Source organism: Orbicella faveolata, unplaced genomic scaffold (genome assembly GCF_042242905.1).
Source record: "Orbicella faveolata isolate gen_17 unplaced genomic scaffold, um_ofav_v1 contig_27, whole genome shotgun sequence".
NCBI lineage: Eukaryota > Metazoa > Cnidaria > Anthozoa > Scleractinia > Merulinidae > Orbicella > Orbicella faveolata.
Genome location: NW_028301555.1, coordinates 664,924 through 679,158, shown reverse-complemented (window position 1 = coordinate 679,158; position 14,235 = coordinate 664,924). Strand labels below are relative to the sequence as shown.

Genomic DNA, 14,235 nt, shown 5'->3' with positions numbered 1-14,235 from the left:
AATTACTTTGGTTTTGGTTTTACTAATCGGTTTGAGATTGGCTGAGTAGTTTAATCAGTGAGTAGTTGGTTTGGTTTTGGTTTTACAGCACTTAATTGAAAACTACTCTAACTAAGTAAAACAAGTCAATTGTGACATATTTTGTCTCTAAAGAGAAAAAAAATATGAAAATGTCCTTTTTGTGAGAATAAAAACTCTCACCATTCCATGCAGAGATCACAAGTTTCTTGAAAGAATTATTGATATCTGATATGTTGCTTATTAACCATTATCCCCCCATTTGAGGACTTTCTATTGCCAAGATTATGACATCATCAGACATGTGACCACCTTAACAATATCTTTTCACGCGATTTAAGGACACTGAATTCCTATTAATGTTCATTTTGATCTGGCCTCAGGACAAAAAACATGAATGTTGTTTTCAGAGGAAAAAGTCTTAAACTTGGCAGGGGGTCTTAACCAAGGCATAAGCTATGCCTTAAGATGCTTGAGCAGGTTTCTAGGGGTGTAATGTTTTTATATGCAGGGGGTCAATGCCGGGTGGTATAAAGACCACATCATTTAATTCATAGTCCCTTCTTATAGAGGTGTAAATTTATAATAACTGCCACACATGCCAGGGCAGATTCGGGAATTCCTGGAAGGGGGTTCAGTACACCTCACCTTTTGACACCACTGCATGGATGGCAAGCACCCGCAGGCACGAGCCTCTATAGGGGGTTCCCTGGCCGTGTGTCCGGAAAAAATGTTCTGATTTAACCTTTAAATCACCATTTTCAGCATCTCTGACACTTGAAAAAAGTTTGTAAAGGTATGATATAACCCCTGGAGTTTCCCTTTTAATTCCCAGAAAATCCAAAATAATAGTGTAGTACTAGTTGCCAAACTGGTACATTTTCTTTTCCTATCTTGACAACCAGTAAATTGGTGTAAGTGAAACAAATCACCTTTATAACACCATTCAGTACCACATAGAACTATTTTGTGATCAAGTCGAACAAATAACAAATTAAATGCTACTCGGAGAGGGGGTGTCAACCCCCTCAATCCCTCCCCCGGATCCGTCTCTAACATGTTCCTTTCACATTCATATAATCCCACAATGATCTTGACTAGCACTCGCGTAACTTTTCAAGGACCTGACAGGTTGGAGGAATATGAGAGACCTCACTCCAGGTTCTTTATCATCATATATATGTAGATGAAACCTTTTGCATATATAGAATAATGTCACTATTTCGCTTAATCAAGTAAGTGTAGGATGTAACGCAACCATGAGGTAAAAGGTAACGACAAGAAAATACGAAGGCAACTATATGGCTTATATTAGTCTTAGGGGACACAGCCCAGTGGCAGGTTTGAAGCGACTTCATGATAGGCGCACAAAATTAAAGCCTTACTTATTCCCCACTAATATGGGAACAGAACAAGAGTATTGGCAGAGCCTTTCTTATCTCCCCAGCACAGCACAGGCTGGATCGGACAAGATAAAGGGAAGGGTATAAGATGGCAAGACGCAAGCTATGCCAAAGCTTGGGGGAAGTCGCTACGCAGAAGTAACTGTCACAGATGCATGCAAGGCACGCTTCCACCCCCCCCCCCCCCCCCCAAAGAAAGGCCACAACTAAGGAAACTTGGCCGAGCCGCCAGCCATTTTTGGAGCGACAGAAAGTACCACTGATTCTGGAGTGCGTATATAAATCTGCTAAGAAGCTGACGACCAGCGACCTAACACTTAACTTAATCAGACTGGTAGGCCCGCAGCTGTGGCAGCCGCCGCTGCTCCTATGCGAATGCTGTGACGCATAACCCATTGTCACCCGTGCTGCCCGTAACCGCCCGCGACGAACGTTGGCCTTTGTTCCACTTCTGGCGTCATCTCCTTTGACTAAAATTGGCATCATCTATAGTCAAGATCTGCAGGAGGAAAAGATCTTTCCAATGATACCCAGATCAGAGTGACTGGATCAATTGAGCGTGAAATATGTACGAAAATGCTTAGAAATTCGAGTGAAAAACTCGGAGCAGAATTTTCCTCTACTACACTTGGCTACTCTGTTGTAAGAATTTCCCGTCTCGATGGTGCTTTCCCGGATTGGTAGCAAGCCCAGTAGTAGGTCGACAACTGTAGCAAAAAGACAGGAAAAGGAGAAAAATGAAAGGCAAAATAGACATAGGTCACTTTCTCGTCCAAAAACTCGAAATTTTGATTTTTGCTCATGCTTAAGGAAAAATGTCAGAACGCGATACTCATGGAAAGAAAGGCATGCTGTTTTGTTACAAATGCCTTTTTGAGTAGATTAGAGCTAATTAAGCTTATATCTAGGCTAAAAATGTCCAAAATATCCAAAAAGTGTTTATTTCCCGAAGATCTCCGGGTGTCAGTGGGTTAAATAAGGCTCTCATGCGGACGTCCCGCGCTTTTTGCGGAATCCTTGGGGAAATTCTACAGAGTGCCTTTTAGGGACTACACCCATGGGATGACACTCCAAGTTAGGTAGAGGGAGGAAGGAATCGAATGGAACCCGCAATTCTCCCCAAATGCACTTCCTTATTTAGGCTTTCAGAAACGACGTCGGGATTTTGGGAGGCTGTTATCAAGTTCAGTGGTGGATCCAGACCTTGAGCTAAGGGGGGACCCGGTTGTGTTTTACTTGCCCTGCCGGCTTTTCTTCACTTCTGTCATTTCTTCTTTTTTTAACCAAAATAGGGGAGGAGGGGGGCGGGTCCCCGGGCCCCTCCCCCAGATCCGCCACTGAAGTTACACGACAATCGTGTTTTGATGGGGCCGAGGTAACCAATGCGACTACCATACCGCAGGGGATTGATTAAATCGTCAACAAAAGAGCTATTAGGGTGATTAACTAATACAGGCACTAATTTATCTACATTAAGTGGGGTGGATACTGTAGGGTTGCACTCCAGATGGCGCTGCTCCACCTTATTTCTTGCTGCAATATGCACGCTGTTGGCTGGCCTGTTGCTGCTTCCACACTGCTTGGGACCAAGGCAGTTTAACTGGGCGTGGTTGCCTGAGCCGCAGCGACGCTCCTACGCTCCTACGCAGACACTCTTTGAGCTCGTCGCGCAATCTCCTCAAAAACCCCCCGTCCCCCCCGCCACGAACGTCTGCTGAAACCAAGGGCACATTCCTTTTCTTTTGTTTGCGGAAATTCCGATCAAGGCTGCGAACTTTGGACCCAAACATCAGTTGGAGGTCTACTTAAGAGATAATCGGTGTCGGTAATAAATTAAAAAGTTGATAAGAAACTGAACATGCACCCTTGGGGCGAGAAATACAACGCGAACTGTTGGGCTTTCACGTCAACGCCAACGCTTTCAAAGTAAATATGCAGTTTTACTAATCCAGTCCGCGCTCGTAGATTTACGAACATTTCATCTTTTTCACAGCGAAATAAACTATAGTTTATCGAAGGGGATTTAAACAGATCAAAGGACACGCTAGTATTTTGGCGTTTTACGATCATTTCTGAAGTTCCAAGCAGACTTTCATTAGGTTTCCAGCATTGTAGCCAGGATTTGATAGCAATCAACCATGCAAATGAATGTCCGGAGGGTTTGTTGTACTGGTCGAGTCAAAGCAGACAAGGGCTTGGCGGCGAGGTTTTCTGGTTGGGGCAATCCTCCGCCGATGGTGCCGGCGCGGAGTCTTCGAGGCTTTTTCCCAGAGGACGATGCAAGCCCAGAGGGGTCGCTGTAATCAGGGTGCTAGGATTGGGAGCGCGAAGATCGTCCATAAAACAACCTTAAGCCTCCTTTTTGTTAAAGACCCACAAAGCTTCGTCAACCGAGGTCGAAAAGGTCTTCTGAATGGCCGACATCTGAGCGGGCGGAAACACCGCATCCTGGAGGACCTGTGGAACAAAGTCCTCGAATATTTCTTCGACTGCTGAGTCGAAATCCGACTGCCATTCTTTGTGGGAACTGTGGGTCTCTGCGTCGGTCTACTCGGTAAGGACAATGGGCTGCGTTCGTCCGCGTACATTTGAAGCCGTAGGTTTGTTTTTGTGCACTCGACCCGATCGAGGGCGATCTCTGGGGCGGCGTTGGATGGCCGCCGGTTCTGAATTTGTGGCCAGCCTAAGCCTTTCAAGCGTTCTGGCACGAGTTCCAGTCATCGGAAGGTTAAGGGTCTGCAAGTGGAGATAAAGAACTTCATTGAAAAGGTTCTTGTTCGCGTGGTTCGAAGGCTTAGAACATGGGCGTGCCATAATTTCAAAGCTAAATTGTTACAAACTACTTACAATTATGCACTTTCTCTCCTCCTGGCTGGGTTCAACTTCTAAACAGAGCGGAAAAGGAAGAGCTCAAGGACTGGACTATTTAATGGTTCACATGATCACCAATCAGCTTGGCACACTGATTTCAATAGTAAGGAAATATTGAGAGGTCAACTCTCTTGCAGAAGTTCAAGGTTGCAATAGGGCTGAATTTAGATGGACTTATAATTTATAACTTCCGCCACGCTGATTCTGCTAAAACTTGGTTAGGGTATATACATGTAAGACAAATAAACTGACTCCAGAAATTTCACAAAAAAAAAACATAGATATCAGTAACATTGCTGACTGACAGCGATTTTATCCGAAAAGCAGTGTCAACTTAAACTCTACTACTATTTTTCCCAGTTAAACCGAATTCCACGAAATTATAACCAAAGAAAGAGTATTAAAGCGATCACTTTAAAGCCAAAACGTTATGACCCAGATTAAAGTTTGCCATATACCAGTACCCCTGAACAACAGTAAGCCGCCTGAAACTTAGTACATATTAATGTAATGTTTACACTGATACAACCATACCCGTTCAATAAGTCGTGTTCAAACAGGCTTTAAAAGTACGTTTCTTTTATATCCGCAGAAATGCCATCCTCAACAAGATCTGGAGGTTACGCTAGGTTACGTTCCCCTTCAAACGACTCGCTATACAGAGATGAAGATGTGGATGGTTCAAAGAGGTACCCGATTGACACGTTACTGTTTTCCTTTATCTCCTGGGAATGGAAACTACACAAACGAAGGACATAGTCAGCGTAATATTGAGAGCTAAGGTCGAGTCCGAGTTATCTAGTAGCACTTTTTAGGCTTACCGAAACGCTGTTTAGTCAAACCAGAGCGCTATTTAGGCTAACGGGGGTGTTACTCTAGCTATCCAAATAATAATAATAAAGATACTGCAGTCACGCGTTACCCGTTACGTCGTTACCTTAACAAGTAACAAGATTAGTTGGTTTCCTTTTAAATAGTCATGTCACCATATTATGTGTTATGATACACAAGACGGCCTTCAAATTTGAGAGAAATCTTCATTAGACTTACTTTACTTCAAAGCTTAGGTGTTATAAAAACAAAAACAACAAAAAGCAAAGACCGGATCGTTTTTTAAGGGTAACTTTTTGTACAGACTAGTTTTCCTTCTTAATAGTCATGTCATCATGATATTATTATGTCATGATTTACAAAACTGCTTGAATTTTAAGGCAAGCAATTTTTCATCGGAACTTGTTAACATGTGTATAGTTTGGCTTTTCACTTTGAGACCGTTTATACACAGTTATATTTTCCTTTGAAAACGTGCAGAAGTAGGTTCATAGCAAATTATGATATTAAACTTTTGCAGAGATTTCGGAATTCAACTGCGTTAGAATTTCACAGAGTAAAAACAGCTTCTTGTTTTGGTCAAGTAGGTCGGGGAACGAAGGGGAGCTACATTTAACATTGTGTAAATCAGAGCACTGTTTTGCTTGCTTTGAGAAATTGTAAAATAATGATTAAGTGAACGGGCGTAGCCAGGATTTTTCAAAGGGGGAGGGAGGGGGGGGGGGGCTCACCGTGTCAAAGTGAGGGTACTCACCAGATTGTCATGTCGTTTTCGCCACCTGCTTTAAATTGTTTGCTTAAAAAAAGCTTACAAAAGTGAGGTCACGGGCACCCCAGGAAACCCCCACCCCCAACTCCTAGCTACGCCCCTGAAGTGACACTATTTTTCAACTTGGGGTTTGAATAACACCGGTGGCATTTTCTGTGATTGTCGACACCACAAATGGAGAAATGTTTAAAGGAAGTACAGTGTAGATTTACTTGTGGTGTAATATTTTATGATTGGCTATATCAATAATGATTGATGAATGTTGTGAGACCATGCCAGTATAAAGTTTAAACGTACGAGAATTACATGAAACTTGAGACGTCTGGAAACATTAGCCTCGGAAGTGTTTCATCTATGAGTAAAAATATTACCTTAAACACCCTTATAGTCAGTTTAAAGCTTAGTTTTACTTAACAAAGTTTGAGTTCTACGTTTTGAATTAGTCTGGATATCACAATAGCCGTTTACCGTGGTTAACTTTTCACATTTTGCGTTACATTGTAGCCCAGCATGACTGTGAGGCAATTTTGGGCAATTTTGTAGGTTCGGCCCGATCACTTTGTAATACAAATGAGAAAAGTTAGTTAAAAGAGCTACCGAAGTATAAACTATATTCAATGTTGAGATAAGCTAATAAAGATGGTGAATTTTAAGCTCGGTAATGAAATGTGAAGGGGAATTAATCAACATGACACGAGCGTGGGACAAAGAAAAATTCTGAGTCCCCGACAGGAATCGAACCCATGACCTCCCGAACACCGGGCGGGCGCTCTACCCACTGAGCTACGAGAACTCATGGAGAGCAAGGTCATTTAACTGAGTTCATATATGACAGGTGTCCTGCATACTGCTAGGATCAACACTATCGAATTCATCGTGAGTAGTGATAAATTAATAAAGATGGTGAATTTTAAGCTCAGTAATGAAATGTGAAGGTGAATTAATCAACACGACACGAGCGTGGGACAATGTTAAACTCATTTAGAAAATAGCCCATAGAAAATACGTGCGCTGATAGGCTTAAAATCGTTTTTCTTTTGTTACCTCGATAGTAACATCCTTGCATACGGTGGCTGCGCCCGCAGTACGAGCGGCAGTCAAAAGTAAGCTATCCTACCGAATCGACAAGATAATAGCCTTTTTATTCAAAGCTAACAAAAATAAAGGCAATGCTCAAGTTGCTTTGGCCTCTTCTAATATTTCACTTGAGAATTCCGGGTTTAATTTGACGAGGAACAGCATATTTTGTTCAAAACAACACAACTATTACCCTAACTGGCGACACTCGACGAACTGCGAGCGAGGTGCCGTGCCGGACGCCGGCGACCAATTTTTGGCGCCAAATGGGAAGCTTGGAGACACAAAACGTTTCATACTTTTCACTTTTTTTCTCACTTTTTTTTTTCATATTTTTCATATGGTTTTGGGAATCGTAAAACCCTTTTCGTGAATATTTAATGCCATCTTCAGTGAGAAAAGTTGCCTGATTTCAACGCTATTCCTGATAACTTACATTGACGTCAGAACAGAAAAGTTTTTCCCTCCTGCTGAATCCTGATTGTTCAGTTCCGATTTCAGGCGTTCCGGCCGTATGGAGGAATAGAGCTGTTGACGTAATGATGGCGCGAGCGAAGAAAATTTACGTTTTGATGATCAAAGTAAACAAGTTTTCTCTTTTTTCATCTAGGAATTTTATGAGCGAAATAGAAAACATGTTTTCCGTCTTTGTAGCAACTTTCGTAGAAGTTTGGAAGAACTTGAAAAAGCTGTTCCCGCACTCATTTGACGTTGTCCCAAGCTTCCACGCGTGTTTCTATTAATCCATTAGAATATGAGCTCGAGAATTCTATCACACATACATACCTGCCAACCCCCAGGGTACAAAAATCTGGAGACGTCTAGAAATCTTTGCATTGTAAGAATGTCATTTTCAACGATGCCCGAATGCCTTCCGGATGTTCCCAACGTCTCTCGGTTAGAACAGCATTTATTTTTCATAATCTTAAATGTTAAGTTGTTCAGTGATTCTAAAGTTTTACATCTTCTTTCAACATCTTAGTGCTATCGTTATGATCTATGTTGAAAAGTCCACATATTGCATTACAATATCTGTAAAGCAGGGTTTTTACTAACGGGGTCCTACGTATCATTATAACACGATCATAATATACTTTTCCTCTTGGGCGTAATAAACGTGCATTGAAATAGCTGTACTGTATACAAAATCGATCAGTGTTCAACGGTACTTTCTGGAATGCGTTTATCAGACGCACCTTCTTACGACAATGAATATTCTTCGCTAACAACAGTGCGATCATAATAGACCTTTTTCACTTGGGCGTAGTGGTTTCCCATTCCAAATCACGTGGGATGCTTGTGTAAATTCTTCCTTTTATTTTTTTGTTTTCGCCACTCACCGACAGATATATGGAAACAAAGAAATATTGTGTACATGTGATAAATGACACACGATTCGAAAAGGGAAAACATCATCCCCGAACGAAAAAAGTGTATTAAACTAAGCAGTTAAAGTTGATAATCACGAATGGGTCTTGTTGTACAGCCTCGTAGCGCTCTTTACTGCTTTTAGTACATTGGGCGGAAGCTCGATTTTTCCAGGGCTGTTAAGGGACTCCATCTTAATCGTCATGATGCTGCCCAGGGTTTCCTCTTGATCTAAGCAGGATCTTAAAGACGTCAAATTTTTCTTTATCATAGAGAAGACCCTTTCTTCACCAGCATTCGAGTGCGGTATGGTAAGGACAAGCAGAGCAATCTTGGAGAGCCGAGGGAAACGCTTATGGCCGTCCAGGGTGGTCATCTCTTGCAGATGGCCCCGAACGATGTCGGGTCTTAGCCGGCTCCCACCTTCATTGGCATTGGCCAACTCCCCGACTGACTTTGGAAGTTGCTCTTCGTCCATTGTGGCAATGTCGTGATCCTCCTGAGTCAGTTCTTCCAGATCTTTCGCTGATGTAAACGGCAGAAGGTTTGGGTACCTACAATGGAAACCAGTCATTGAGAAGCGCTTGATAACTGTTTTACTGAGACAGCCGTAGCCGCAGTGCCACCTGTACAGAGCAAAGTGCGCACAGCTTTATCTACAAGGTGAAAATAAAGACGAGGAAATTCCCATTGCAAACAATTGGCCCTAGGGAATTTTTAACTCAAACAATTTTTCGAGCTCTTGGAATTAAGGGTTTTATAGACTTTTCCAAACAATCACTTGTCGATTTAAGTACTTTTACCTTAGTACTGTACCTCTGTACAAAGTACTGCACCATGGAGGGCTCAAGCTTTTCCCTTTCCTCAAAGTACACCATCTCAGCATTGACGAGAAGCTCATCATTTACTGGCATATGGCTGACAGCATACTCGAAAGCTTCTATGAAGAAAGACCTTGTCCCCTCATAGAACCGCTTCTCATCCTCAGCGCCAATGTCACCGGAACTGACAAAGTTGTTCAGTGCAGTCCTTGACACAAAGCCAATGTCGATCAAGGAATCTGAATAAAAAAAAAATTAATCTGCACACAGGCCTCTAAGTGAGTCAAACAATATTAAGAAAAGGAAAGAAGACGCAACATATCTGGCAAATATTGCTCAACATCAAGGAGCTGCTTAAAGGATGAGGACGCCTTAACGATCGCAGGAGAGATGAACTTGCGGGCAAGAAGCTTTAGAAACCTCGTCAGGGATGAATTGATGGCACCGATTAGAGGTTCCTCGTTTTGTAGAAAGAGGTTGAGATTAACAAAGATCTCCAACGCCGAGTGCAGAAATAGCAGATAAACCTCTGTCATGGGGTTGTTGAAGGCAGTCTGGAGCCTCTGGAATCGAGCAGCGGAAACATCTTCCGAGAGAAAATAAGTTTACAGCGACTGATACTGCAGCAGGGTTCGCATGATCACCTTCTCCAAGCTAAGCCATCTCGTGCTGACGTGTTTGATGATCTTGCGGTGTCCTTGATCGCAGAAATCAGCATGTTCTGCCAGCTTGCATTTCCGCTTCGTAGAATGGACAAACCAGAAGTAAAGGTCGACTAGGAGGTCTTCCACGTCAAATCCGGTCTCAGCATTGAATGTTTTGGCTGCAGCCGAGGAGTTATTGTGCACAACATGGCACTGGCATCCATTGAAGTATACTGATGGGTTCTGCTGCTTGACGCGCGTCAAGATGGAGTTGTTTTTCCCCACGTTAACATTAGTGTTGTCCATGGAAAATGCAACGCAGTTTTCCCATGGGATTTTGTGGCCGGCCAAACACTCATCGATTCCTTGGAAAAGCATCTCAGCCGTGCTGCCACTAGATAAGCACATGTCCAACAAGCTGGTTTTCACCCGCTTTAGGTTCACATCGTGTATTTGCACCGTCAGGGGATTCATCTTTTTGAGACCATTATCGTTAGAACCATCAGTCGCCAGCAAAATACGGGGCATTTTCATAACCTCCACCAGTGAATTTCTGTGTAGAAAAAAAAAATAATAAAAAATATACAATGAACCCTTAGAGCTAATAATGTGACTTACAGTAATAACCACAGCGCCCCGTTCACAATGCATGTCGTCTTTGTCCTTCCTGATGCGTACTCTTTGGCGATTTTAGAGTCGGGAAAAATATCTTTGAACAGGGAGTTAAATGTATCCGCTGCTGCAAAGGGGATGTTATTATTGACCATTGCCATGGCCACCTTTACTTCTGCCGAAGTTACCTTTGAAAGAAAAAAACGTGTATTTAGTCGTTTAATAATAATAATAATAATGACTTTATTATTGTGTCCGATTACATCTAGTGCTAATAGGGGACACCTAACTTAAGCCATCTAAAATGAATATAAAAAAGTATTAATTAATAAATAGCATAATTAACACACACTAGGTACTGTGTTTTATTGTCCCATCGCGGATCTGTCTAGCCTTAAACCAAAATGAAAAGGCAAAGTAAAACGGGACAACAAACGTGCATAAATCGTGAATGAGATACTACATATACATATTACATATATAAGTGTAGCGATACCTTGTCAATGTCATTTTGGGTAGAAGCACAGGTCTGGAACAGAGTGGGTTGTTTTTGTAGCTGTTTTGCGTGATTTTGATGTGCCTTGGTGTCCAAGTGGTCCTTTACATCCTTGATCCCTTGTTTTGCACAGGATAAGGTCCGGTTGCATGCTGTACAACGAAACTTGGTTGGCATTCCATGTACTGCAACAATGCATGGCCACTGCTGGGTTCATGTGTTGGAGAAGTGTGTTTTAAACAAAAACGATCCCGTTTAATTCGATTTCTTGGGAGTAACAGGTGGTACAGAGGGTGGACTTTGAGCTCTTTTCTTTGATGCTTTGGGTTCTGAGGTAAGGGGAGGAGCTGATGGTTTCGCTTGAGCTGCGCCCACTGCTGGTGGTACTGGTATCAATGGAACAAAATGGTTTGGGGTCCAACCATCAAGGTCGACATTACTTATGTGTGTCCACATTATATATGCTACGTTCGGATGCTGTATCTGCGAAGGCGTGATAAGGACATTCACATAATTCCGATTGATGAGAGAGCCTTTAACTTCCGGGTAAACGGTTTGAATAGCCAGGATGTTGCTGAGTGCAAAAATATGCCACATGCTTGAATACGAGCCAGGCTTGATGGTTTCGACAATTCCAGCCTCAAAGCCTTCTCGTTGACGTTCAGCTTTCGGTTTTTCCTTGGTTTTGGACGATAAGTCAAAGCTACTCCCCAGTAAGTTTTGCACATAGTCATCTAAACCAGTCAACTCTTTCAAAATAGCCGTCGTTGAAATACTTTTCCTTGTTCATGCAAAGTTCTATAAATGTTCTCGTGCGCAGTTCTACGTGTCTGTCCTCATTACCACATATGATCCTTGACATGGCCCTATATAGACAATTTCCATCGCCATAAGTTTGCTTCGGTTCTACACATTTTGGGCCATGACTTGGGAGGAGCTTTTCTGCCCTGACATCCTTAAAACCTTTTGAAAGAGAAAGTTTTTATTTTTAAGACAAACATCGTTTCTTCACAGCCTCCTTTCACATAAACAACATGTAAAGAATTGTGGTCGTTTCGCCCGAAAGTCCGAAAGCCCGGAGTTGTTTTGCCAGGACTAAGAGTCGATTCACCCGGACTAAAAGTCGATTCGCCCGATATAAGAGTCGATTTGCCCGGACTAAAGATATCTTGGTTGATCGGGATGTTTTGGTGGCCAAGCTTAAACAAACACACAGCGTTTTAAAACGTTTCCTGATCTTTGGCGATACGAGTTGATCGTTGAATTCAATAGGTCTCTCTTTTTTTATTGGAAAAGCTGGAACGAACAAAAACCAACAGAGGTAAGTACAGCTTAAAATTTTGTAAGACGTGGCTTTTGTCTGCGTTTTAACTCAAACTCAGGCCAAAATTTTAAAGCCTTGGTACGCTAGGGCCGTACTGGATAGCTAAATTACCTTGCAGGATTTATTTTGCAAGTTGGCTTGTGGAGAATTTGACGATGGTGCAAATACCAAATAACAAAAAAAAAGCACCCGCTAGCTCGCTTTTCTATAAAAATCCGGACGAGAAACATTTCTTTTTTTTTTTTTACTTGGCCTTATACGGCAAACGGGCAGATTTTGCAAACCCCGTGCGCCTGTTTTCTTTGTATTAAATTTCACCGTGCATTACCGCCACTATAAATCCTAGATCGAACAAATTTAGCAAATCATTGACACAATGAACTGCACACGTTCGTACTTAGACAGCAAGCAGTCGGTTTGTGTTCCTGAAATCCTTTGGATTCTCTTTAACTTTCCATCGGAAAAAATAAGAAGGAAAACAGGTCTAAAAATAACAAAGTTTATATGGGAATCTGATTTTAAATAATATTCATAAACTGTGCTTCTGCAGGATTCATGAATTGGAAACATTAGGCCCTCAAATCCTTTGCCTAGTGCCTAAAGTTTCCAATTCATGAATTTTTCAGAAGTGAAGTTTTATTAATTTAAAACTATTTGGCATCGTGACTTGCAGCTCTGACCCGCTCACATTTCAAAGCGCTTGAATTTTCAAAAAACCCACAAAAATAGCTTACCTCGAGTGTTTACTGATGGCTGGACGTCAACTAGAGGAATCTCCTTCACTTCCTGCGAAGCAAGTCTCTTCACTCCCTCAAAGCCCGAGGGAAGGGCACCTAAGAATTCTTTTTGCAGCGAACCGAAATCCGTGCTGGCAATCTTCGCTTCGAGTGTAAACAGCGTGCGAAAACCGCGTCAACTTTCTTCCATGTATTGCGCGATTGGATTGGTTGATTTCTGACCAATTACGATTCTCGTTTAATATATATCGATTTGATCGCTCTGTTTCCCGTTTTCCGATGTTTTCCGATTGAGAACAGCTCAAATAAAGAGCACTAAAACCACTTCTTGTTTTATTTTCCTTTTTGGATTCTCGAAAATAACGAAATTGATGAAACAAAAAAAAAATTGAAAAAAGCCACGTTACGTATTTCCCGGGAGATTTGGTGCTCTAACAGGGAGACCGGGAGATTTGATGAAAAACTTCGAGACTCCCGGCAAAACCGGGAGAGTTGACAGGTATGCGCATAGAAATCGAGAGCGAATAATCTAACTGTTTGAGTATAAATCTACTAGTCGCTCAAAACTTTATCTAAATCGTCTTCACAGACACTTCGAAAACGCCGAAAAGCGGCCTTCATTTTGTCAACAACGGCACACTGCTACGCTACTCACTATCTATCACAGAATAGATAGTGAGTAGTGTAGCCAATCAGACAACGGCATTCCGAACGATAGTAGATAGTAGATCTAGATTTATACTAGAACTCGATAGAAACACCGTGCATGTTTTCTGTTCCTTAATTTCAGCTTTAATTAATGATGATTCAAGTGATCAATATAGTTGTGCTAAGATTAGGGTCATTTATTATCACCGTAAATCAAATCCAATGATTATGTTTTAAATACTTATTCAGCAGAGGCATGTTTAAAAAATGCACGTAAAGCGAAGCTTTCACGATTTAGAAGAAGGCAATTTAATTAAATAAGTTGACATGTAATAAATCTAAAGAAAGATATCAAGAGCAAGCGGAGAAAAGATTGTTAATCAGAACTAAAGAAGAACACATTTAAGGATTGTAAATAAGATATGATTAAATAGTGTTAATTAAAAGGTGTCGAAATGCCTTTTGCGTTCAATTGAGTTTGCCAACGACTGAATTATGTGAGAAGTACTCGAACCTATCAGAAAGTAATTTTACAGGAAAAAGGCCAATTCAGGTTTGTTTTTCTTCTGGACACTTTACGACCTACTTCACAGGCTTCACAGATACCCTATCTCCC

At 41.7% G+C, this 14,235-nt stretch overlaps 1 pseudogene; it reads right to left on the bottom strand.

Annotated features, from left to right (window-relative positions):
• Window positions 1-8,431: 8,431 nt before the first annotated feature.
• Window positions 8,432-10,377, bottom strand: LOC149107027 (uncharacterized; annotated as a pseudogene).
• Window positions 10,378-14,235: the final 3,858 nt, after the last annotated feature.